Source organism: Bubalus kerabau, chromosome 3 (assembly GCF_029407905.1).
Source record: "Bubalus kerabau isolate K-KA32 ecotype Philippines breed swamp buffalo chromosome 3, PCC_UOA_SB_1v2, whole genome shotgun sequence".
Taxonomy (NCBI): domain Eukaryota; kingdom Metazoa; phylum Chordata; class Mammalia; order Artiodactyla; family Bovidae; genus Bubalus; species Bubalus kerabau.
Window position 1 is genome coordinate 146,577,562 of NC_073626.1, and position 27,776 is coordinate 146,605,337.

The 27,776-nt window shown below is 41.4% G+C and overlaps 2 long non-coding RNA genes across 5 annotated transcripts in view; one reads left to right on the plus strand and one right to left on the minus strand.

The window, feature by feature from the left end:
• Positions 1-1,527: 1,527 nt before the first annotated feature.
• Positions 1,528-27,776, plus strand: part of LOC129646669 (uncharacterized) — a 35,345-nt gene continuing 9,096 nt past the window's right edge. For 2 of the 4 annotated variants that reach the window (XR_008712099.1, XR_008712100.1), the window contains exons 1-2: positions 1,528-2,206; positions 6,660-25,532. This is a non-coding gene — a long non-coding RNA (uncharacterized LOC129646669). Of the gene's footprint in view, positions 2,207-6,659; positions 25,781-27,776 lie in introns of those variants that run through there. The other 2 variants (XR_008712101.1, XR_008712102.1) reach the window with 2 other exon arrangements.
• On the minus strand, positions 2,683-8,794 carry LOC129646670 (uncharacterized). Its single transcript, XR_008712103.1, has 2 exons — positions 8,662-8,794; positions 2,683-2,856 (listed from the first exon to the last, which is right to left on the minus strand). It is a non-coding gene; the product is annotated as an uncharacterized LOC129646670 (long non-coding RNA).

Genomic DNA, 27,776 nt, shown 5'->3' on the forward strand with positions numbered 1-27,776 from the left:
ACTAATGCCAAAGAAGCTGAAGTTGAACGATCTATGAAGACCTACAAGACCTTCTAGAATGAACACCCAAAAAAGATGTAATTTTCATCATAGGGGGCTGGAATGCAAAAGTAGGAAATCAAGATATACCTGGAGTAACGGGCAAGCTTGACCTTGGAGTACAAAATGAAGCAGGGCAAAGGCTAACCAGTCAATCCTAAAGGAAATCAGTTCTGAATATCCATTGGAAGGACTGATGCTGAAGCTGAAGCTCAAATACTTTGGCCACCTGATGTGAAGAACTGACTCATTGGAAAAGACCCTGATGCTAGGAAAGATTGAAGGCAAGAAGAGAAGGGGGCAACAGAGGATGAGATGGTTGGATGGCATCACCGACTCCATGGACATGAGTTTGAGCAAGCTCTGGGAGTTAGTTATAGACAGGGAAGCCTCACGTGCTGCTGTCCATGGGGTTGCAAAGAGTTGGAAATGACTGAGTGACTGAACTGAACTGAAGAAATCTTTAATAAGAAGTGAAATCTAAACTTTCACAGTATAAAATTCTCTAGATTCCACTCTATCGATATTGGCTTGCTAGAACCTGCCTTCTCCATTGTCACCTGGAAAAAGCTCACCCAGGGCCCAGGCCCCAAAGTTCCAGGCTCTGAAATGGAGCCAAATAGGCTAAAAAGCCTTACTCTGCATTTGTATGTTTTCAATGTCCCTTGAATCATGCATGTTGAATCTCCATAAACTAAAACCAAGAAATGTTGTCCTGAAATGCTGCCAACTGCTCTTGCCTTGGAGAAGAACTGGCAACCCACTCCAGCGTTCTTGCCTGGAGAATCCCAGGGACAGGGGAGCCTGGTGGCTGCCATCTATGGGGGTCACACAGAGTCGGACATGACTGAAGTGACTTAGCAGCAGCAGCAGCAGCAGCTCTTGCCTTACTCCCTCCAATCAGACCCTTCAGATGTAAACAGCAGCATGAATCAGACTCAATAGGTCGTGATGATCAGTTAATTTCCCCCATAGCCAGCTCCCTCCTCCTTCCCTGCTGGGAGCTTCTAGCATGCTGTGCTGTGTAGCCAGGGCCAGGTTACTTATGATAAAGCTGATTAACCAAATTAACCAAGTGCTTTGCTGTGCACATTTACCTCCCACTGTTTACTCTTTGGCCATTTTAGTGCTTGTAAACATACATATATCAAAGGCAGCAGCAGCAAGCAGCCTTGAGCCTCTGATATGGAACCATACATTAAGGAACACAAATATATATATGCTTGCATATGCATAAAAAAAAAAAGCCCCAGAATAAAAAAACATGAAATTGTTGAAAGGAGTTACTGTCTGCTTCTAGGAGGAAGATGGAGGAGGGGATTAGGAAGACAAGTTTGACTGTATTCAGTGTTTGATTTTTATTTCTAGCTATAAAGACTCTTTTGACACAATTTTACACTGACTGAATTTTTTTACAATGAAATGCTTTCTAAAATCATACTTTTAATGAAGAGTACATACTGTTGCTGTGCTTAGTCACTCAGTCATGACCCTATGGACTGTAGCCTGCCAGGCTTCTCTGTCTGTGGGGATTCTCCAGGTAAGAATACTGGAGTCGGTTGTCATGCCCTCCTCCAGGGGATCTTCCCAACTCAGGATTCAAACCCAGGTCTCCTGCATTGCAGGAGGATTCTTTACTGTCTTAACTACCAGGGAAGTCCAAGAATACTGGAGTGGGTAACCTATCCCTTCTCCAGGGGTACTTCCTGACCCAATAATGAAACTGGGGTCTCCTACATTACAGGCAGATTCTTTACTAGCTGAGCTTCTATGGAAGCCCAGAAAAGTCATATATGTAAAGTCAAAAATAGCTGTATATCTCCCTTAGGGAAATTCCTCCAATCTATAGGAATAGGGCTCTTCAGCTGTCATGGTTCCACTCCTTCTTACTGTAATACTTAGTAACACTGTTTATTATTACTAATAAAAGGGACATTTTGTTTTTCATCACTAAGAATGATATTTGCTCCTTTTCTTTTTTGACAGATTCCCTTTGTCAGCTTGAACAAATTTCACCTCTTGGAATTTGCTGAAAGATTTTATCATGAATTTGTATTGAATTTTGTCAAAATATTTGTTTCCTGTTTCTATTGAGAAGTTCGTATGAATCTACCCTCCCTCCCTTTTATTCTGTTAGTGGTGAATTGCGTTAATAGACTTTCAAATGGTAAGTCAACTTTGCTTCTTGGGATAATCCCTGTTTGGTCATGATATATTTTGCATGTAGTATTTTTGCTCTATATCAAGAATATGTCAAAGATGAGTATTGTAAACCTTAGAGAAAACACTAAAAAAAGAAATAGAACAAAGCGGCTTAGAGAATAAGACAATAGAGAAGATGCAATTGATTTTTGAAGCCATTTCTCTTCATATCTTTCTCCTCTTTAGTCCTGTCTTATAAATCCCAGGTGTCTTAGCCTGTACAAACTCTGTCTTTGTCTTTTTAATTTAGCAAGACTACTGCACTCTGTTTGGATTTCCTTTTTGTGGGCCATGGTCCAGAAATTGCTTTCAAAGAAGGTAACTGTGATTCTTAGGTTCACCTTGTCTGCCTTCTATCATGGATTACAGTCTTGTACTATTATCCAGTGTCTGAAAATAGCCATGTACAGTGAGAGGGCAAGTCTGTACTAGCACCTGCAATATTGCCAAACATGAAAATCACAAGATTTATTGTTGTTCAGTCACTAAATCATGTCCAATTCTTTGCAACCTGTGAACTGCAGCATGTCAGACTTCCCGGTCCTTCACTATCACTGGGAGTTTGCTCAAATTCATGTCCATTGAATCAGTGATGCCATCCAATGGTCTCATCCTCTGTGCCAAACATGAAAATCACAAGATAGTTACTTTTAGATGTATAGTCATTCTACAAGTGTTATCACACAAGAAGGTATTCTTAACACATAAACAGATAATGTTACTGTTTCAGGAAGAACCATATAACATCAATAATTCAGACTCTTTAGTAACAAAGGTAATAAAAAAAAACATAAAAATTAACTACCTTTGCCCAGATATTGGAACCTTAGCTATAAAAGTACTGTAGGTGAAATGATGGCTTGATAGGAAAAATTCAACTCAAGATGGGGTTGCTGCTGCTGCTGCTAAGTTGCTTCAGTCGTGTCCAACTCTGTGCGACCCCATAGACGGCAGCCCACCAGGCTCCCCTGGCCCTGGGATTCTCCAGACAAGAGTACTGGAGTGGGTAAGTATCCTTTAAAAATCAGTGAAAAGAAAAATCCAGTTGAGAGATGGAAGATGAGTAAGCCAATTAAAAACATATGCTAATCATAGAGAAACCGTGACAAAGTAGGTTTTTTTTTTAAAGATAAAACAAAAATTGACTACTTTGAAGCAAGTCTCTGAGGAGAAGATGACAATCATTAGTCAGAGGACATTTAGGTTCAGGCAGAGGGTAGAGCCTCAGAGCCCTTGGGAACTTTTCTGGTTTAAGGATTCCATGATCAAAAACAAAAACTTTAAAAACCATTACATTAATAGAGTTCACTTCTAAACCATAAACTAGAGGATCACCTTATATTCTGTTTCTAGTTTTTCAGTAAAGGAAAAGTCCCTCATTTTGAAGTGAATTTATATATGGGTATCCAGGTTACCAATGCAGATTGAACAGAGATACCTTCTGTAAAATATTATATAGGTCACATCATTATTATACATACTCCTATACTTTTCTTTAAGTCCCTGGTGGCTCAGATGGTAAAGAATCTGCCTGCAATGCAGGGTTCGATCCCTGGATTGGGAAGATTCCTTGGAGAAGAGAATGTTACCCATTCCAATACTCTTGCCTGGAGAATTCCATGGACAGAGGAGCCTGGTGGACTACAGTCCATGGGGTCTCTCATATTTCCCATATTATTAATTCTCTACTTTCCTGTATTTGAAGAAAAAGCAGAAAGTAACTTTTTTCAGAAGTTTTCATGCCCTAAATTCATACATTTTCTTTTAAAAAGTAATCACACCTGTGAGCAGAAGGTAAGCGACACATCAGTTCAGTTCAGTCGCTCAGTCGTGTCCGACTCTTTGTGACCCCATGGACTGCAGGACGCCAGGCCTCCCTGTCCATCACCAACTCCCAGAGTACACTCAAACTCATGTCCATTGAGTCATTGATGCCATCCAGCCATCTAATCCTCTGTCATCCCCTTCTCCTCAGACCTTCAGTGTTTCCCAGCATCAGGGCCTTTTCAAATGAGTTAGCTCTTCGCATCAGGTGGCCAAAATATTGGAGTTTCAGCTTCAGCATCAGTCCTTCCAATGAACACCCAGGACTGATTTCCTTTAGGATGGACTGGTTGGATCTCCTTGCAGTCCAAGGGACTCTCAAGAGTCTTCTCCAACACCACAGTTCAAAAGCATCAATTCTTTGGTGCTCAGCTTTCTTTACAGTCCAACTCTCACATCCATACATGACCACTGGAAAAACCATAGCCTTGACTAGACAGACCTTTGTGGGCAAAATAATGGCTCTGCTTTTTAATATGCTGTCTAGGTTGGTCATAACTTTTCTTCTAAGGAGCAAGGGACACATGCTCTATCCTTAAAAGGGCAAAGAGTTTAAGTCAAGGTTGTTTTACATTTGTACATTAATTTATCCTTACAACACTCTTTTCTCAGCTAGCTCAGGAATAACAAATAGATTTCATATGTAATACCATCTTCTATGGGCAAGTAGTAGCTGTTTGGAGCTCTGTATTGAGAAGGAAGATGCTCAGCCAGATTGATTTTCAATTGAGTCCAGCCCTGAGCAAAGAAGGAGGAAGCAGCACAAGGTGCATTGCCATCTCTGCACAAGTCCCCATATTCCGCTCAAGGGATACCATGGTGTGTAAAACTAGATCCTGTTTCTAAGACTAGTAGGGAGTCATTCCAGCAACAATAACTGTAATAATAACAGCGGATCAATCAGGACTCCTGGAGATTTCATGCAGGAGAATGATTAAATATAAAGCTGTTGCAAAGGCTAGAGGAAAAAAGGAAAGCTTTACCCTGATCTCATCTTTGCAAAGAGCTTTCAGAGTGAGGGAATTCCAGGAACTTTTGAAAGATGCTGGTGCTGGTCATAGCTGCCTGCAACACTGGAGAATGTGAGGCTGAGCTCCAGAGGATGGAGCCGGACTTGAACTCAGGTCTGACTCCCTTCACTAAACTTTCTGCAGCACAGCCTTGTTCCTCATTAAACTTTTGTCGTTATTGTTCTGACATATGTGCCTCTTAAATATTTTTTCTTTCTTTTTTTTTTTTTTTTTTTTGCCAGTTGTCACCTCTTATTTTTAAATCCTTGACATGCTTTTTTCAAAATGTTTATTTTTGGCTGTGCTGGGTCTTCACTGCTGATCAGGCTTTTCTCTCGTTGCAGCAAGCGGGGGCCACTCTCTAGTCATGGTGTGTGGATTTCTCATTGTGGTAGACAATGAGAAGAATTTAAATTGAGGACTTTTCCCCAAAAAAGATTACCGGAGATAAATTTTATCTCAATTGCCCTGTCTATATGGTCAAGAAACATCTAATTACCAAATATCTGCTCTTCTTCTTATTGTCCTGTGAATGACCCTCCTGTCCCAGGAAGCTCCAGACCCCTATGCCATTCTTCAGATCAAGATGGCACATATACCTCATTCTACCTGTCTTGGACCCTCTCATGTATGTGGGGCCTCCTTATATACAAAATTAAATTTGACTTTTCTCCTGTTAATCTGTCTGTCAATTTAATTTTTAGAGCAGCCAGAAGTCCAGGAAGAGCAGAGAAAATCTCTCTTCCTCTCCAACCCCATTTCAAATACTAACCTATACCTAATTTTAGGGTAAAAAATGTAATTTTGCTTATGAAATTATTTGGCTACAGATAACTAATTTAATTTGAGATTGGCTAGAATTTCTTGGCAATCACTTTACAAGGATCTTGCAAAGTGTGAAAAATTTAACTTTCAAATTGTTTTAGGTGTGATGAAATATTTAGGAGTCATAAACATGACAATTAATAAAGTTGGCCCAATGTTACAGTTTGTAGATGTTTAAACATTTATTCAATTCAATTTTGCAGTTTTCTTTTTGGAACTAATACTTTTTTTCAGCTCTGAAGTGCTGCCTCTCTAGTACTGAATAGGCAATGGCCTAGGGTTCTGTATATTCTGTTCTGAGCTGCCTCTCTCTTGATACTGACAACCGCTTGGAAAAAGTGTGATCCCAATGAATGGAATGACTTCCATTATCTCCAGATTCTCTCAGCCCGGGACACATTCTTTAAGGTGAACTTTCTCATCAGTCCTTTCTTAAATCCTCTCACACCATCTGTTACTGAGTCCAACCTCGCTCTGGTCACTGTATGACATGACAATGAATCAGAGATGATGAGCTTAGGGAAGGAATAGGACTTTATTTGGAAAGCAGGCTAAGCCAGCTGACTGAGAGGATGGCAGACTAATGTCTCAGAGTAACCATCTTGTCGGGGTCTGGATGCCAGTTTCTTTTATAGGTCAGAGATGAGGGAAGGTGAGGAAATAAAGTAAAAAGGCCTTAATTATTCTTGCAAATATCTCCCTAGAATGGCAAGCCTCAAGCAAAGGATGTGTTAATTTCTTCCTTCCTGTCATCTACAGGTGGACAGGGTTCTTGAGTTTAACAGTCAGACAGAGGGACAGGATTCTCTGAGGCAGACCGTTATGTGTGACTATAGTAACGAAAGCAACGAGAAGAACGTCAAAGAAACGGTTCCAACATGGAGTCAGAATTGGTTTTTCCTGCAATACCTTCACTTGCTTGTCGAGTTAACCTGTGCCTCTGCTCTTATGGAAACTAAAGTTTGAGAACACTTGTTTTTATGTCAGCTTTGCCTCTCAAGACAGGGATAATTTGAATTTTTGTACAAGTTTATTTTAGCACAGTGGCTCATGCTTGTGGAATTCACTACTAAAACATTGTATAATGTAAATTCATTAACTAGCTTTTAAGCACCTCCTACATGCAAGACACCATGGGGGTATCAAGAGAAGGTTTCATACCACCCTTTTCTTCTCGTTATCTTTAATTTTTGTTTAAAGAGTATTGACCTATGAGATAAAAAATATGCCATTTTAAATTTAGTCACGAGATCCAAAATTATGTACTCGTTGTAACTGTAAATGTCTCTAGCATATTTTCATGTGGTTTCTTTTTAAAAATTCAATAAAAAATGAGTGGACAAAATAATATGGCATATTAATAATGTGTGTGGTAGGTTCTTGACTATTAAAACTTTATTAGCTTTATTGGACCCATATAAATAATGTGACAAGAGCAGAGCTGGTAATATCATCCCCACTTGACAGATAAAGAAACAGAGGCTTTAGCAAACTAGCAAGAGGTAGGGTCAGATCTTAGATGGATAACCAATCCTAGTTTCACTCTCTCCCCTTCTCACTAAATACTTTGCCCCAGGTTCCAGAATGTTAAATTGAAGGCAGAATGGTTATAAATTAGCAAGTTGGATAATGCAACAGTGAATGTAAACGAGTTATAAGATAAATGACATTTAGTGACATTAATTAACTGATTAAATTAAACCTGATATTTCAATCAGAATTTGTTTGTGTAAAGTGCTAGATAAAATGAAATGTAGTTTAACCTAGTTACTTTAAAAATTCCAGTTACCATAACAACTTCTTGTGATTTCAATTAAAGGTGGTCTTTTCTTTATATTATTTTTAGAACTTTGGTTACCATAACAACCAGATGCCGTGTATTTGATCAGTTAAATTATTCCCAAAGAGTTAAAATATGGTGTTCTCTTGGAAACAATCAAAACATGATAAGTGATGTGTCAGGAATTAATGCCCAAATGGCGACGCAAACTCAATTTTTCAAGGAGCTCACATGTGAAATACACGACCAATGAATCTTCCTTTGTATGTTAGGCTTACGATGTTCCTCAGTTACAGAAATCAAAAAGAGATTATTTATCAATTGGAGGAAAGTGGAGATGTCAGGTTCTGCGGTAATATGAATTGTCAGAGCTACAAAGAGAAATGATGTAAATGATAAACGCGTCTTCACTGGGTTTGGGGGCTTTGCAGGAAATAATATTACCAGCGCTTTGGCCAAGCTGGGGGTGGGGAGGAGTTTGGCTCTCCACAATAGATTACATCTGAAAAGAGCTCTGCCTTTCTGTGTTTCTTTCCTACCCGCTCCCCTCCCCTCTCCCCTCTACCTCATGTTGCAGAATGTTAAAGGAGTCTGGTCCTATCTTAAGAAACTGGTTTCCTGATATCAAGGAGAAGAACCACCCCATATTAATAAGCTCTGCAATTAGAGATTGGGGTGAGGGTGGGGAAAGTTCAGAAACAGGAGGATGGCTGACCAAGAAGTCAAGAGAGCTGGGAAAGGGTTAAGGTACAGGGTGAGGCTGACACTTGGAGGAAGGAGGAGAGAATGAGGGGGCAGGGTAGGAAAAACAGCCTCCTCTGTAGCCAGAGGGCCCTGAGTAAGACAGAATAGGCCTAAGCTAAAAATGCTGATGGCTTTCCACCTCCAATCATGTGGAAATATTCCTGACATAACGGGCCCAAACGCTGGGCAATGGAATGTCTGGAAAATTCTCTCGCTCTCAGGAATCAAAGTCCTCACCTGCTTGAGGTAAACTGGCCCTTCCGAGTAGATGTCTTGCATTATTTGATGGGCACCCATACACAGTGGAGGTGGCTAAGGACAAAAGGCACATCTGGTTACCCTGGAGGAAGGGCCAAGTTGCCTGTTAAGTGATAAATAAAGATGGCCTTGCCCTGGTCTTCGCCCTCTGCCCATAAAATGCGGAGGAGTGAGCTGCCTTCGTGCCCAAAGCTGGCGCATGAGCCACAGACAGATATAGGAGTGTCAGGCGTGGATTCCAGGTTTAATTATAGTCCTCTTGCTTAATGAGGTTTCATGAGGAGGAGGTGGGGGATTGGTGTGCGCTCCTCTGGCTGGGAGTTATTTAATTAAAAAACAATAAAGCTGCCAGCCGCCATGAGTTAACAATCTGGAACCCTCCTCATCCTCCACCCAGATAAAAGCTCGACACCAAGAGCTGACGCCTCTCTACCTGCCCTGTACTGAGATTCCGTTGGCACCCCTCCTCAAACCACCTCCATTTCCTTCCCCAGCTGCTTTTGCTTGCCAAAAACATGGCTATCAGGGAATCAAACTGAGCCGAGTAACAGGGGAAAAAAGTTCTATCAAAAAAGTTCTATCCAGAAAGAAACTTCTATCTAAAAAAAAGTTCTATCCAGAAAGAGAGTTCTGTCTTTCCAAATGTGTCTCTGAAATAGACACAGAAGAATTGAGCAGAAACTAGCATGCTCCCCCTTCTCCCCTCTCTGTGTATTCTGAAGATAGAAATGGTGGCGGATGAATCTCCTAGTTGCTTCTGAGAGGAGAATGGGTGTCTAGTTTCCTGCTGGCAAGGCTGCTAGTTCTGATGACCCAACAATCACCTGGAGAACTTGCTTAAAACTTTATCTAGTAAACACATAGAGACACAGATGTAGCTTCCAGCTCCTCCCTGGAGATTCTAAATAGGTTTGTCTCTGAATCTACTTTTAGGCTTCACTTATGGCTCAGCTGGTAAAGAATCCACCTGCAATGTGGGAGACCTGGGTTTGATCCCTGGGTTGGGAAGATCCCCTGGAGAAGGGAAAGGCTACCCACTCCAGCATTCTGACCTGGAGAATTCCATAGACTGTATAGTCCATGGGGTCACAAAGAATCAGACAGGACTGAGTGACTTTCACTGAATCTACTTTTAATAAGTGCCTTAGCTGATTTTCACGGCCAGGAAAGTTTGAGAAATTCTCTCTCACTGTTCATATAGGGGACAGGAGCAGGGATGGAAGAGAAGGGGGTGAAGGGTCCCTGATGGGACAGGTGCAGCCTTGCTATATTCAGTTACAAAGGACCAACGCCTGTGTATGATCTTCACTTTCAGTGAATCCCCCATTGCCTAATGTCTTTAACTCAGCTAGCCAGAAAGCAATAGAATATAACCACGCTGTGTATTTCTATGGGGTAACAGCTATGTACTGATTAGGTGTGGTATCTGACATTGTTCTTATTTTCACCAGAAGCTGAAGGATTCCTGTGGCAAATTATTGACTCACTGGCATGGAACTTAAACCAGGAGGCCCCGCTTGTTAATCCGGTTCACAGCTGACATCCGGTTTCACCCCTTAGTAGGTGATAACCACCCCTATCTGTCTGGGATTGTTTGGGTTTTAATGCTGAAAATACTATTCTGGGCAACCCCTTAGACCCAGGCAACCCAGGGTATTTGGTGACTCTGCCTCAAGTAAACTAGAAACCAGCTTGCATTATTAGCACCTGTCTTGGAATTATTTAGCCATTTTTGCAAGTCCAGGTGCACCATTCACCTGGCAGGGGTGTCATGCATCCTGGGATCCTCAGCCTCATGTGTTCGTTCTCTGGACCCCATATAGTACCTTGTTCTCAATGTTCTCTTCTTTAGTGTTTATCAAAAAAGCCAGTTTATTCTCTCCCTGGCTTCCAAGCATCTAATCTCTTGCCTAGCAGTCTCACATGTCTGAAAGTCCTATATTCTCTAAATCAAAATTCTGTGACTTTTTCATTATCCTTAGCCAAATAGGCCAGACTGTGATTAAATCATCTTTGTAATTACATTGTATTTGCATTTTTAATGTACAATTTGCATGACAATTGTTTATGCCTCAGTCACATTGGTTCTGATTTTATCCACGAGTAAGGGGACTCGTGGGCTGAGCGTGGGCAGTCATTGGCCCTTGCCACAGGCAGGGCAGGTTGGTGGGCCCCTGGTGAGTGCCTTCCTGCCACCTTCCTCACCTCGTGGGTTTCTGGCTTGCTGCCAGCATCACCCCGCAATGCCCAGCTCCTTGTGCTCCCTTCTCTTGGGACTTCCCTTGTGACTCAGCTGGTAAAGAATCTGCCTGCAATGCAGGAGACCTCAGTTCAATTCCTGGGTCAGGAAGATCCCCTGGAGAAGGAAAAGTCTACCCACTCCAGTATTCTGGCCTAGAGAATTCCATTAACTGTATAGTCCACGGGGTTGCAAAGAGTCAGACACAGCTGAGCGATTTTCAAGAAGAAGGGGACTATAATAGGAAAATCCTGGGGGCTCATGGTCAGAAAAGCTGACTCCAAATTCTGGCCTTGATCTTTACATGCTCAGCAACCTTACAGCAACCAGTATGATGTGACACATGGTGCTATGGGTTGAATTGTACTCAGTCATTCAGTTGTATACAACTCTTTGTGACCCTATGGACCATAGTCCTCCAGGTTCCTCTGTCCATGGGGTTTTCCAGGCAAGAATACAGGAGAGGCTTCCCATTTCCTGCTCTAAAAGGTTTAATTGCATTCCCCCAAATTCATATGTAGAAGTTCTAAGCCCCAACATGATGGGAATGTGATCTTCTTTGGAAATAGGGTCAATGCAGATGTAACTAGTAAAGACAAGTTCATGCTGAAGTAGAATGGGCCTCTAATCCAGTGTGACTGGTGTCATTATAAAAGGGAAATTTGGAGACAGGAACACATAAGGAGAATGCCTTGTGAAGACTGGAGTTTATGCAATCACACGTTAAAAAACTACCAGAAGGTAATTAGTGAGAGACCCGGAATAGAGTCTTTCCTAGAGCCTTCAGAGGGAGTGTGGCCCTGGTGATACGTTGATCTCGGACTTCTAGCCTCCAGAACTACAAGGCAACAAGGTTTTGTTATTTTAAGCAGCTCAGTGCGTGGTACTTCGTTATAGCAGCCGTAGCAAACTAATACAGATGGTAACATCTGCTTCAGAGGATTTTTCCAATGGTTAAACATTTGATTATTCACGTGAAAGTACTTGGTATATCAGAGTCATTAATGAATAATAGGAAAATACAGGGTGGTGGGTTACCAGGAAATTACAGCTTTCAGTGTCGGGATTCAAACTCCTTTTCCTGCTCTGTTACAATTTAGCTGACAACAGCAAATCAATTCAACCTCTCATCTCTTTGATCCTTATTTTCTCATATGTAAAATGCACATAATGGCACAGACTTCATAGGATACTTTCGATGATTAGGTAAAATAATGTATGAAAGTGTATTAACCAGATTTATAAGCAAGGCGACATGGTTTTTGCCCTTGCGATGTAAAAGGCACAAAACTTTAAGCCTCTTCTTTCAGCAGCATCCCCCACCTGTGCCTCCTTAGCCCAAAGTCTGAGGCCAAGAGTGATGACAGCTGATGGATGAATGAGCCTGAGATCCTGCCAACCCTTTGTGTTTGGGGACCCATAAGGACTACCCTTTCATTTCTCCCTCCCTGCCCACCCTCCCATTTGAGGACAAGTTTCTTGCTTCTTTTCCTCAGGATCAAAAGAACTATAACTCTAATAGCTAAACCCCCTTTCTTTTCTTTTTTGGAAGAAACAATCTGATAGCTATAATTATTCCTGCAGACTCGATTATTTTCACAGAAATTAAATATGTCTGTGGTAGTACTTCAATAGATCAATGTGTTTGTTACACTATCAAAATAACTTTTTCCCCCCTGCTATGTTGAAGAAATGAACAATTGAGTGCCAGATTGCAGAACTGAGGTTTTGTTTAATATTTACTGCTAGCTGGCACATTTGCTCTCAGAAAAAAAAAAAAGAAAAAGCACAGAGCAACGCCATTTGTATCCTATAAAACCCATGATAACAATTCATGTGCAAACCCTCCCCCTGGATTAAGCATATAATATTGGTAATGAAATATTAGCTCCAAAATGAATGTCTATGGCCTTAAAATATAAATGCCCTTTGACCCAGTAAATCTACTGGCAGAAATTTTTCCTGAGGAAAGAAATGTTCAAGTGTTCAACTTTGCAAAGGTTTGTATATCAAGGATATGGGCTTATCTCAGAGATACTGATGACTCAGTTCTAGATCCTGCAATAAAGTGAGTCACAGAAATTTTTTGGTTTCCCGATGCATATAAAATTTATGTTCGTATTGTACTGTAGTCTACCAAGTGTGCAGTGAGATTATGTCCAAACAAACATTGCTTTTTAATATACCATATTTGATATGCCTTAACTGATAGTTTAAGGTATATAACTTAAGTACTTTATTGCTAAAAAATGCTAACCATCATCTGAGCCTTCAGAGAGTTGTAAGCTTTTTGCAATAGTAACATGAATATCACTGACCACAAATCACCATAACAAATGTAACTATGATGAAAAAGTTCGAAGTCTTGCACACATTATCAAAATATGACACAGAGACAAGAAGTAAGCAAATGGTGTTGGAAAAAATGGTGCCAATAGACTTACTTGACATAGCTTCCACAAATCTTCAATTTGTAAAAAACATAATATCTGCAAAGCTCAATAAAACAAGGTATGCCTGTGTTCAGCAGAGATTATTTGTAATATATTTTCTTAAAAGTCCTAAATTTCAGTATTTGAGATTGGTCCAATACAGTGTGGTTTATCTTATTAACTGCATATTGTCTAACTATTAATAGTGGAAAAATAGATTTCTATTGAGATGAGGAAACTCTTAAGTGAGCAAGTTACAAAACAATATGTAAAATATTATTCAAGTTTTCGGCTAAATGTTTAAATGTATATGGAGAGAGTATATATATGAGAAAAGAAGAAAAGGGGCATTCACTAAAATATTAATAGTAGTTCTGAGTAGAAATACTGTTTTTTATATTGCTCTTTATGGATTTCTATTTTTATTTTTTAAGTGAGTATGCTTTATCTTTATAATCAGAAAGGATTATTAAAGCTTTATTAGCCTAGAAACCTTAAGGGGAATTAGTTTCAATCAAAGGAAGCAGTAGGCTATAGCATTTCCCAAACCATGTCTTGAAATATGTGGTAGGAATTCTTCAAAGCAAGGGTTCCCTTGTGAAATAAGTTTAGAAAACATCTTTCTTGTTCCCTCTCTTTCTCTTTCTCAGTTTCACAATGAAAATTAGTAGCAGCAGCAAATAATTACCTTAACTTGATTTGATCATAAAGCATCATTTTTTTCTTGTTTCACCTCTTAATAATATCCCCTGATAGTTAAGTGCTTTGAGACACTCAGTTTGGGTGGAAAACACTGTTTAAAGCAGGAATCTTTTTAGCCTCCATTAATCAATTTGGAGGGATAGAGGAGACATTTGCTGTTTCTGTATCTGCATGCATTCTCCATATTCCTAATTCCCAACAGCAACCAGACTCACCTTTGTAAAACCAATCTTCCCTACTAAGGGCTGTGTGAATGGGGGCCAGGGGTATAAATCAGTAACATGACATCCATCCTTTAACCACAGTGGATGAGCGATGGGTAATAATCCTTAGCCTAATCCACCCATAGCATTTCCCCAACCACAGTCAGTGATAAAGGTGAGTTCCATTGGGTCAGAAATTAGGACATTTGTTGAATAACTGTGCTAAGTATCGTGCTAACAGTCCCTGGACATGAAAACACAGAGCACCAGTAACTCTGAGAGCAGCCATCTTGTGACCACGAGGAGCAAAGCCAGCCTTAGAAAAAATTGTATCTGATGCCTGGCACACTTCCGGCCAATAAATCTCCTTTCAGTTTGGATTTGTTTTTCTATTACTTCCAAATGAACAGCTTTTGATTCAGGAGACTCAAGAAGAACTTCAATGAAATAACTAAGGCTAATCAAATGCCTTAAAATTATAGTTCATATGGGCCCAGTTAATCTATGCCTCACTCACCTGTCCAATTCCACAGCATCCTTTCCACTATGCAAATGTTATATTTTATATCATATGTATATATTCACATTTCCTTACTTTTAATTGTCCTAGAATACATATCCACATCTCACCTGGAGATTGGGAAGTCAGGGATATCAAAGTTTCCTCACTGGTTCTCCTCCCTATGGCTGGCCAAAGCCCACATCCCTGGAATGAATCCCACCATAGTGGCAGTCCAGCAAGGAATGGTAGCCATCTCACTAGGTATTATCCTCATGCATCAGTGAAAGTGCCAGAGAGTTATAGCATCAGATCCATAAGCAATTTGCCATCCATCAGTGTCTCTTCCAATTTTTTTTTTTTTTATTACCTACTGCTTCCTGGGCTGTTACTGAATCCATACCATAGGATGTCTGAAAAGTACAAATAATCTAATAGAAAATGAAAGTTTCAAATGGATACACTACCCTCCTTGACTTAGGTTTCTTTCCAGCAATTTCCATCTCATAAGTCAAGTGACTTCTGACACAAATGATGTCATAAAATCACCAGGAAGAACTTGCCTGAGAATTTAATTGGAAATATCAACCAAAGAAGCATCCATATTGTACCTATAAACCATGTCCCAAAAGGCTTGAGAGCCTATCTCCTGGTACAGTGTAAAGTTTCTATTGACAAATGGATTTTACATACACATAAGTGTGGCTGGATATGAAAGGCTGTTTGACTCTGCATACTCGAGTAAAAGCAGTCCAGAAACAACAGATATCACCCTGGAAACAAGTCACTACAGGGTTGGGAGGAGACATATAAAGGGTGAGTCATATTCTTCATGGACTTGATATGAAGTTGAGGATAAAACCTATGTTAATCTTTTTTTTAAAAAAAAATCAAAGTAAGGGCCTTCTGATAATAAATGCATGAAATAGAGGCCAAATATCCTGGACAGGTGCTATGCTCTCAAATGCAGACATACACCACTAGTTCCCACCACCAAATAAACTTAAGCCACAGTTCTCCCTGCTCTATGAAGCTGAAACAGAGTCAGAGTTTGAACGTCATTTGTTTACAATCGGTGGTCACCCCAGATCAGGGTTTTTCAACCTAATCAGTGTTGACATTTCGGATAAGATAATTCTCTGCTGTGAGGGGCTGTCCTGTGTGTTCTAGGATAGTTAGCAGCATCTCTGGCTTCTGCACTAGATCCCAATAGCTTCTTCTCAATTGAGTCAACCAAAACACGTCTCTAGACATTGCCTAACGACCCCTGAAGGCAAAATACCTCAGATTGAGAACCAATACACTGTATTATTCTTATTGTGGTTGCTTTGTCCTCTCTCACTTTAGTTAACTGGGAGCAGTTCCCCCCAGAATTCCTTCTTTGGTATGTTTCCAGGTTGGGAATGAGTACAAGAGGCATTTTGCCTGAGATCTGTGAGGCCTCAGCTGTTTGGTTATGCGCTGAGGTTCTGCAGAGTGCCGGGCACTGTGGCAGCCCACGCACATTGTCACTGACCTGCTGGCTCACCTTGTTGGCCTGCAGGGGACCGAACCCCTCAGCTTCTCCAGCACATGCCAAATCTCCTCTGTTAGCTGAGTCCTGGCTGAAGGGCACTAGCTTTCCTTCCCAATCGCCCGTCTAGCTGAATTTTAGTGACTTCAGGCTTAACAGTAGCCATGAAGGCAGTGTCCTACATAAACCCCCCACTTCACCAGCTTCCACAATTGAATAAGATCTAATCCCCATAATAAATTCTTTATTCTGTGCCACTCATAGTAACTCTGCCTCTCTGATTCAACTCTGATGGATACACTTACAAGTGGGGGTCTCAGGGTGTAGCAACATTTTGGAGAAGAACTGGAAGACTTCCCAACATTCATTCCACCCCAGATAATTAGTCAAAGCCAACCCAGGTGGTTCCATCCTCTTGCCAGGGATTTGTTCAGAGGTGAACAGACCCAAGTCAGCCTAAGCCAACGAGATGCATAGAGAGGCTTGCTCTGAGCTTCTGGAAATCAAAAGTCCATCTTTTTCATCCAAATAGAGATAAACACAAAAGCATGCATGCTGCATCAATTGCTAATGGCAGCTGTCATGCGACCATATAGGGAACCACTTTTAGGATAGAGTGGAGACATTGACAGAACACCCAAAACGAACCTACCTAGGTCTGAAAAATTCTGAGCTGTGGAATTAATAAACCCTAAAGCCTTCCCTATTTCTGAAAGGAAGTCCTTTTGCATGAGATAATAAATAAATTGCTCTATTGTTTAAGCCAATCTGGTTGGGATTGTCACATTCTTAAAGTAGTTTTGGAGTCTGGTTTAGATCTTGGATACAAATTATTCTCACTTCGTAAAGATGATTTGACCTGATCACCCTGGGGTGAAGGCTCTATTATGCTTTCAAATGTACTCTCCTGTTCCTAGTCCTCTCAGCCCTGCAAGCCTGGACAGCATTCCTTTGATGCTTCTATCAATTTCAGTTGAGTCTTCACTGCCTACTTCTCTCAATCTAAAACTTCACCTAACACTTGATTTAAAAGGGCTTCCCTGGTGGCTCAGACAGTAAAGAATAAGCCTGCAACACAGGAGACTTGGGCTTAATCCCTGGGTTGGGAACATCCTCTGGAGAAGGGAATGGCAACCCACTCCAGTATTCTTGCCTGGAGAATTTCATAGACAGAGGAGCCTGACAGGCTACAGTCCATGGGGTAACAAAGAGTCAGACATGACTTTTGATTTAAAAGCAATAAACAGAATTCAGCAAAAGACATTCTCCAGGAAATCTGGGCATGTATGTTTTTGCCTCTATCAGGACCAGGATACACCTGTAAACTTTGAGCTTTCTTCAACTATGATCCTCACCTAGCAATCCTAGGCCACCTACACCCAACAGGAGACAGGCAATTATAAAGGCAATAAGTTAAAACCCTGACTAGAGCCTCAGTGCCGGAGAAGGCAATGGCACCCCACTCCAGCACTCTTGCCTGGAAAATTCCATGGACGGAGGAGCCTGGTAGGCCGCAGTCCATGGGGTCGCTAAGAGTCGGACAAGACTCAGCAACTTCACTTTCACTTTTCACTTTCATGCATTGGAGAAGGAAATGGCAACCCACTCCAGTGTTCTTGCCCGGAGCAATCCCAGGGATGGGGGAGCCTGGTGGGCTGCCATCTATGGGGTCGCACAGAGTCGGACATGACTAAAGCGACTTAGCAGCAGCAGCAGCAGAGCCTCAGTGCATTCTGTTATCTGGGGCTACCTTTGTCCACTGTAAGCTTTTAGATCATTATTCTTTACACTTTGGATGCTTGGTCCATGGGGACAGAGGGACAAAATGAAGAGTCCCTCTTCATTCAGCCTCTGCTGCCGGCTGAAGGTGGATTTGGTGGATAAGAAGGGTGGAGGCTGGATTTCATCTCTACTCACTCCCAGCACCTGGCACCTCTGCACCAGCACACAACTGGCAGCACCTTGAGGGATACTCTGGACAGAAACCCTGGAATTAGACAAACTGAGATTCAAAGCTTTGCTGCCCTTACTGGAAAATGGGCCTGTCAAGCAACCTCTTAAAATCTCATTGTCTGATTAGTAAAAGAACAGGAAAATGTCATCGCGTATGGCGCATGGTGAAAGTGAAAGCTGCTCAGTTGTGTCCAACTCTTTGTGACCCCATGGATTGTAGCCCCCCAGGCTCCTCTGTCCATGGGATTCTCCAGGCAAGAATACTGGAGTGGGTTGTCATTTCCTCCTCCAGGCGATCTTCCCAACCAAAGGACTGACCCTGCATCTCTTGCATCTCCTGCATTGCTGATGGATTCTCTACTGTCTGAGCCACCAGGGAAAGTCTCATGGAGCGTGGTGGAAACTCTATAAACACTACTCTCTTGGTGTGATCCTCTTCCACCTCTTCACTGCTTTAGCTGACATCTCTCACTCCTGCTCCCTCCTCCTAAATATCCACCAGACCCTTCAGCTTAGTGAATGGCTGGTCTGCCCACATTCTGGCAGCTGGAGGGACTTATAGTAGGAAAAACCTGCTGTCCAGGTTCAAGGCAGGCAATGAACATTTCTGGCTCTGTAAATAGAGAGAGACACATAGCCCCTAGGACCGGTGGGTAGAAATGGAGATGTCAGGAGAACTTGCCACATGTATCAGTATATTCATGTCGTATTCACCATATATTCACGTCAGGACTGACTCAGGCACCTGACCCTAACGTTTCAACCCCGCCCACACCAATCACTGTCAAGCTGGCTTCTGGACTCATGGCTTGAAAAAGGTGTAATATGCACATGGCTGAGATCCAGCAACCTTGAGCTTAGTCCTGTTCTACTGTTGGTTAACTGTGTGACTTCAGAGAAACCATTTCAGCTCAGTTTCCTGTGGAACCTGATTGGGGGATTATCTCTCACAATCTCAGATCCTGGATCATCTGGGGCTGGGGATGGAGTGGGGGCATTAAGAAAATTGCCCTCCTCTGGTTTATTTTAAGGATTTGGTGTCTTTTCGACCAAATAATCCCATGAAAGTCTTAGTTTACCTCAAGCATCCGTGTTTGAGCTCACCTGCACCACAGAGGTGTTGCCCATACTTGGCTAATTGAATATCATTAGAGGCTGTGAAACTGCCTCTGCATTTCAAAAAGCTTATTTCTTATTAAGAAACATATATATTTATATACACATAATCATTCAAAATTGTACTATAAGAAAGCAGCTGCCTTAAGAATATTTCTGTGGAGGAGCCAATTGTTTGGGAATTGAGATGCATTCTGCCACTTGTGAAAAGGAGCGAAAAAAAAAAAGGAGGAAACAAGAGAAAGAGATGCAAGGCACAAGTATATTGACAGATGAGAAGAATAAATGTTTTCTTTGCATAGTGTGGAGGTGTCGCACATACCAAATTATGACATAACTGTTGGAGTAATGGCTGCAGCTGTTGCCTTTGTAAAGTGATCCACAATACCCCACTCTAATAAGTGCAGCGTGTGTCCAAGGCACTCCACACAATGAGGACAGCCTAATCCCAGGCCACGTGAGCTCTGTGCCAAGCATGGTCATATCACAGCAGCAGAAGCAAGCTGGGAATAATCATATCCTTAGGGAAAAAGCCCCCTGGGTAACACATTGAAATCCCCTTTAAACAAAGCAAGCACATGAATCTGCTGGTGAACAGGAAAATTCTGTGATGAATTGCCAAGGAAGGGCACTGGGTAAAAATTCCATATGTTGCCCCCATTTCCATAAGGTGAAAACTACAAGAAAGAAGAAGTTGACTTTAGTGAACATAGGAAGATGCTGCTGGGTTGCAGTCATTCCTTGATTTCTTCATTTGTTCAACAAAAATTTCTTAAGCATGTGTGCCAGGTACCAGGCTGTGAACCAGAAATACAGAGAAAGAGGTAAACATTGAACAAGTAACAAAATAAGTCATTAATTCACAGCAGTTGTGACAACTGCCTTAGGCAAAAGGACTGGATACTAGAAGGGTGAATTACAGACTATAGTTTCTCTTTAAGAGCAGGCTGAAATGTACAGATTGCAATCACTATAAGCCTAATTTGAATAATAAGAGACAACGAGTTAGTACCCAGAGAACTAGAAGTTCCATTGATTATTGTAAAAAATCCTTTTTTAAATATTTTATTTGATAGCATATTCCTCTCATTGAATATTCAGAATTTGGCAGTGACTGTGTCAGAATCATTTTTATTAGCTCAGCAAGTGGTAAGCACTAATGGTAACTGTAGATATGGGGAAAATCCCCTGGATAAAAATATGCTTCCCTGTATCTGAGTTGGTTCACGTCATGCCCAAGATCATAGGCTCTGGACCAACGTGCCTGGGTTCAAGTCTGTCTCTTCTGCTTGCTAGCATAGATGTCAACTTATTTAAACTCTCTGAGCCATGGTTCCCTTATCTGTAAAAGGGGAATAACTCTTATTATTTCCTTCATAGGGTCATTGTGCGTATTGGGTAAGTAAATACACTTAAATCACTTTAAATAGCACGTGGGTTATACTAAATACTATGTTAGAGTTGTTATTACTATTCCTTGGGCTTCTTGGTGGCTCAGATGGTAAAGAATCTGCCTGCAATTCAGGAGACCTGAGTTTGAGCCCTGGGTCGGGAAGATCCCCTAGAGAAAGGAATGGCTATCCACTCTAGTGTTCTTGCCTGGAGAATTCCATGGACAGAGGAGCCTCGCAGGCTACAGTCCATGGGGGTCACAGAGTCAGGCACAACTAAGTGACTAATACCTTTCACTATTCCTTGGACATAAATTTAGGACCCAACGCTGTAGCTAAATTATTTATGACCTCTCTAAATATTTTATTATCATCTAAGATATTCATACTTGGGTTGTTCATTGATCTCAACCCTAAATCTCTGCTTTTTCCAGATGTGGAAATCTCTTGACTCTTATATCACCTCTATTAATTTTCATCCTATCAATCAAAATATGCAGCCAGATATATAGTCTATTTCTATCCATGACTAATCATTTTCCTATTTCTCAGGTTTGACCAGGAATGATTTTGCTAAACCACTTTCTTCTGTGTGAACCAGAAGTCGCATAGCAGAGGTGCCAGTATATCGCCACAACTGCCATTAAATTGTTTAAGAATTAATATTAAGCGGAAAACTTGGCACCTATTTCCCTAAACCTCACTCCATGCCCTAGCCACGTGGCCACCTTCAAGGAATGTAAGCAACTAAAAGGAAGTTTGGAGTGGCCAAGCACCAACACATACATCCTTCATCCTTGAAGACCACAGAAAGACACACTAAGCCCCAAAATGAAATAAAAAGTCTTAGTAAGTCAGGTAGATAATAAGTTATTTGGCCTTTGACTTCCACTGTTTGTGGAGGGTAAGGGCACCTTTGACATCTCAGAAGCAGATTGATTTTCTTGAGTAGATGATGGAGAAAATTGTGCTGAGTTTTGATCATTTGTGTATTCCCAAGTTCCTCCACACAACCAGACTGTGAAGGAAAACAACTCTAAAGACATGTAAGCACTATGGTTAATTGGGTATGCAGTAAATACAATTTACTCCTGAAGAAACAGTTTGCTGTTTATTCACTGGGAAAAAAAATACTCAGCTTGATAATACTGACAGAACACGAATATTGTGCGACAGGTTGAAGAAAAATCCTATTTAAAATGCTTGTGAAAGGGCGAATAAAAGCAGTCTGGTTTCTCTTCCTTTTGCAAATCTTCATCTCATTGCCTCATTTGTTCTTCCCTTTCTTTTTTCCTGCTTCCTTTTAATTTTTCCTTCTGCACTGCTGTAGAAGACTTTCCCAAAGAAAGTTTTCTGAGACACATCAGTTTATTAAGTATTTTTCAACATTATTTCTATACCTGATCTCCTGGCAGCCCTACAAAATATCTTGTTGTATTTTTTATTCACCCTAGAAAGATTCTGGGAAGAGGTGATTAATTGAAAAGTGAGAAAGACTACATTGTCTAGAGACACACAGAGCATATCAAAATCATTCAGAGTCAAGTTCTTGAACCCAATTCTGTTTCCCTTCCATGTACAGAAGCCCCATGGGAACCTCATACAGCTTCTGGTTCAGCAGGAAGCCTAGTTTAGGTAAAGGCAGCAGATAAACCTGTTCCACCCCTATGTGCTGTATGTTAAAAATCCACCTCTCTCATCACTTTTACTCTTAGGTTCCCCAAACAAAGTCCTGGCACCACCTGCCAGGCATCACTTAGCTGAGCGGGCTGCAACTGATTCTTCCCCATTGCTGACACTGTAAATTAGCTACAACTGGTATTTGAAGGTGAGGTCGTGCACCTGCTGCCCTCATTTGGTGATAAGAGACTTGTCTTCCAAAACATACTGCCTTGCCTCTTGTCCTCCATCCACCCTAGAAACATATTCTTTTGATTTCTGATAGTCTTTCTGATGCAGTGTGTTGTTGGCTATTTTTCTATTCTGGTTTTCCATTTGATAAAATAATTGAAGTGACTTAGATGCTACTAGGTTGGGGGAGAGTAGATAATTTCCTTCACAGGAGTGAAAAATATACCTTCCAATTCACTACAAGTCATAGGAAATTATGTTTTTTGGTGAATTGAGGTTCTGCCCATGGTGGGTAATAAGTGTCAGCAACCACCAGCAACCACCTGGGCTACAGGTGGCTCAGCGGTTTAAAGAAAAAAAATCTGCCTGCCAATGGAGGAGATGCAGGAAGAGGCACGTTAAATCCCTTGGTCAGGAAGAACCCCTGGAGGAGGAAATGGCAACCCACAGCAGTGTTCTTGCCTGGAAAATTCCATGAGCAGAGGAGCCTGGTGAGCTGCAGTCATGGGGTTGCAAAGAGTAGGACACAACTGAAAGAACATGCAGTAACACAACAACCACCAGCAGTGGCAAAATAAGGATGGTAAGGCCAACATTTGGCACCCCACTCCAGTACTCTTGCCTGGAAAATCCCCTGGACGGAGGAGCCTGGTGGGCTGCAGTCCATGGGGTCGCTAAGAGTCGGACACAACTGAGCGACTTCCCTTTCACTTTTCACTTTCATGCATTGGAGAAGGAAATGGCAACCCACTCCAGTGTTCTTGCCTGGAGAATCCCAAGGATGGGGGAGCCTGGTGGGCTGCCGTCTATGGGGTCGCACAGAGTCAGACACGACTGAAGTGACTTAGCAGCAGCAGCAGCAGGGCCAACATTATGTGTCCCCTTCAAAGCTGCATGCTTTGATAATAACAGTTTCCTTTTCTGTGGTGGACCCGATACCATGACCAAAACTCACTACATGGATAAGAAACTGGACGCTTACCTGCTATGGATTGAATTCCATCATAACTATGTCTCTGGCACATTCAATGTATATTGACTCTATAGACATGCCCAACTAGCCCAAATTACTTTGTACACACACAGCATTCAGTGTTCCAACAAACTGAGCTCATCCGTTGAAGCTATAAGGGGTTCACTCTTCCAAAATGTTGCTCTTCATGTGTCCACCTAGAGCAAGATGTTTCTTATTATGGTGGTATGAAATGGGATTTTTTTTCTCTCTTATGAATAATAAATAGAATCATGAAAGCTAAAAAGAATATAACAGGATCCTGCAATTGGAGATGACATTTACTTAGCAGAAAGTAAAATTATGTTAAAAAAATCAATATGCTTGGTGAAACTTCCCATATTTTTAATTCACTTGCAACAGATAATTAGCTCATATATTTAAATTAGCCTGATGCATTTTATTTAGCAATTTTTTAAGGAGATCACATTCTATTTTATTCCTATATCAATTCAGCCACTAATACAGTACACAGAGACAGCTTTCCTGCACCCCTCCCCAATAAAAGGCTGTTTAGGGCTCCCTTTCCAGCCAAATGATCTGGGGAGTTTTCTCTCAGTGCCATGCATGATTTTGCCAATGAATCTTAAACCTCTGTGAGGGAGGGGACTGAAGATAAGAGGAGGAGGGGGCAGAAAGACAAGGGCCTAAGGGAGCATTTGGAATCTATAACCTTCATCTGGCTTCACCCTGTCTGACTGTGGGTGACTTCAGCTGAGTGTGCATGGCCTTATTTTTCCCTTCTTCTCCAGTGGGAACACCACACATGATGGGAACACCTTGCCAGGCAGGAATTCTTTTGGAAACATTAGCAGAAGGGGGCCTCAGAGAACATGGTGTTCTCCTTTAAGAACCAAGTTCAAGCCCAATGCATGGTGTAAATGAAAATACACCACCTTTTAGAGGGAGGAGCAGGGCTGAGTACATTTTCTTTATCTTCTTTGCTTTGTTTCTCAAGAGCATCCCAGGTGGGGGAAGGTCAAGCTTACTGAGGCCTTGACCTGGCCTTTCAGTCTTACATGGGATTATAAGTTTCACTTATAAATGTCATGCCACATCTTATTCATAGGTAAGGGTATCTCCTTTCTTTTTCATCTTTTTTCCTTTTGCCATTATATCTAGTGAATTTCAGATCCTTCTCTCCTGTCATCACTGTTCATTCCTTCATCTGCAGTGCTTCTCATTCCTCAGCTGAGAGTTTGCTTTCTTGCCTTTTCTGAGACTGGTCGTTCCTTCAGGAACCATCCCCCAGCCTCAACCCATCTCTGATGAGAACATTCTTGCTGACACGTTCTCAGCAGGCTGGGCGCATCGTGACTGCATCTATATTGAGAGGGGGAGGACAAGATTGTTTACTTTCTCAGAAGGCTAAATATCTTGGCTGTGAGTCCTTGACTGTGTGTTTAAGGACACAGACAGAAAGGACAAAGGCCAGCAGAAAGAGCTTCTGCCACGGCGATTTGCATCTGAGTTCAATTCAGCTCTGCTTTAGAGTCTCATTTGAATACACAGTACATTAACTGCACTATTGCTTCAGATCCAATATGGGAAATACGTTCATAGCTCAGTAACCTCTCCCCCACCTAGTCCAGACAGCTGGGGAAGAGGGTGGGGCGGGGCTCCAACAACTGCAGAGAAACTGTATTTCAAATGGAATGTCTTTCATCACCTGCCTATGTATCCCACAGCTGTACTCCTGATAGGAGATTTGCATATTTTTTCTTACTAATGGAAATAAATATAGGATGAAGATTTTGTTTGTCCATTTAAAAATCCTGCTTTGCCCCTCATGCTCCAGGGCTTCTAAATATGCGATGAGAAGAAATGGTTTGTTAGACTAAAGAAAATCAGAAGTTCCAGATGACATGTCTACTGTTATCATCTATGTGAAGGACTGCAGTTAGAAATCACCTCCAGAATTCCTTCTGGCAAAAAATTAGTAAGTAGATTTATAATATAAGGCTATGTGAATGTAGTTACCTAAAGGACCACTGATCTAAACTAAGTTAGCCTGCAGAGAGTCCTAAATTATGCACAAGGTTGAAATGACATTAAATGCACATTGTCTATTCCCTTTCTTTTTTAATTTTCATGGGAATTCAGATATACCTTGCAGTCTTTGTGTATATTTTCTTAATCCCTTGACTTCTTTTGACCTGAGAAAGCAAAGGGCAAATGAAGGATAAGACTCTTAAAGAGTGTAAGAAGTGTGGCCTTGATGAATGTTTGAATCCTGGGGTGGTTCTTTATCTAGCCAAAGTCTATAGACACGAAATGTAATAATAGTAAGATAATGATATTGACTTTTTTAACAAACATACTAGAACTTCTATATAGCCCAGACTTTTATCAATGCCTTAAAACCGTCACCTTAGGAGGCTGAGGTTTTGTTTAATTTTAGCTTTTAGTTTTTAACAGTGGTTTTGTTTTAACACCACAGCAGGAATTGCTACTAAGGCTGCCCAGTGTTTTCTATTGAATATTGTCAATGGAGAAAGATTTTTGTCACTCGAGGGTGGGTTTGATTTTTGAAAATAGTCAAATACTATCTGGAGCCAGGGTAACCAGTGAATGGGCAGCTAAGTGTTAGGTTTTTTTTTTTTTTTTTAATTTAAATTTATTTATTTTAATTGGAGGCTAATTACTTTACAATATTGTATTGGTTTTGCCATACATCAACATGAATCCACCACGGGTGTACACGTGCTCCCCATCCTGAAACCCCCTCCCACCTCCCTCCCCGTACCACCCCTCTGGGTCATCCCAGTGCACCAGCCCCAAGCATCCTGTATCCTGCATCGAACCTGGACTGGTGATTCATGTCTTATATGACATTATACATGTTTCAATGCCATTCTCCCAAATCATCCCACCCTCTCTAAAATAACATCCTCTTCCCTAAGTTTGGCTGTAGCAACACAAAACGTCTTCTGAGCTTATTAAGTGCTTGTTGGCAAATGTAAGACATGTGAAAATTCACACTGCCCCTGTGCCTTTAATCAAAGAACTGTAGCATTAGAAGAAATCTTAGAGGTTAGAAAATTCAAACCCTTAGTTGAGAGAAATAAGGTCAAAATGGTGACATTTCACTTAAGATAATGCTTTTTTCTTGACTGTAGAAGTTTAAGTAATTACAATTTTGTTTAGTTCTTGAATACTGCAAACATTTGGATGTTGTGTGTATGTGATCAGTGACTGTGTTTGTATTAGTAGGACCTACTTCCAGAGTGTCTGCCCAGCTCTCAGGTCATTTCCTTACTGTGCAACTGTCCTCTTGCTCCACATCTAATTCTTGAAAGCACAGATGCATGACCCTGCTGTCCGTGTTGGGAGGGTAACACCTGCCCTTGGAGATAGCTGATTGGACCAGCAGTAACACCTGACCCAAGATAGACCAGTGAAATCCTCTCTTCTGGGAATTTGAAATTGGCACTTAGGAAGTTGTTCAATACGGCTGAATCTAGAAGATACAGTGTCAGGAATTAAAATTTTTCTCCTGGACCAGAGAGCCAAGAAAGCTGGTCTAGAGAGAAAGAAAAGTAATACAGAAGACATGATGAAAAAGGTAAAAATAGGATTAAGGCTCCCAGTTAGAGCCTTCCTGAAGCCTGATTGTATTATTGCCCTGAAGTCTTTGAGTTAACATTTCATCCTCAAATGATGTGGTTTAAATGTTTATTTTTAAGTTAGATTGAACTGGTTTGCTACTTGCAGCCCACTAGATCATACCCAACAGATTGCAAGTAAAAGTCATTCAGTCGTGTCCGACTCTATACAGTCCATGGGATTCTCCAGGCCAGAATACTGGAGTGGGTAGCCTTTCCCTTCTCCAGGGGATCTTCCAACCCAGGGCTTGGACCCAGGTCTCCTGCATTGCAGGCGGGATTCTTTATCAACTGGGCTATTGGGAAAGTCAACAGATTATGTATATATATCAGTTCCCAGGAGGGAAATGAATCTGCCAGCCTCTCTCAGGAACTGAAGGTCCTTTCATGAGGATCTGATGGCTTCTCTGAGAGAAAGGGACAACTTTGAATGTGACCTGCATGAACCTGTGAAAGGTCCTATTTGATGCAGCTCTGGGGAAAGAAGGAACAGCAACTATAACACTGCCATTCTCATGCATTCAACTCATTTAGAGGCAGCCTCCTCACCCCCATTGCTTAGAAGATAGAAACCCAAG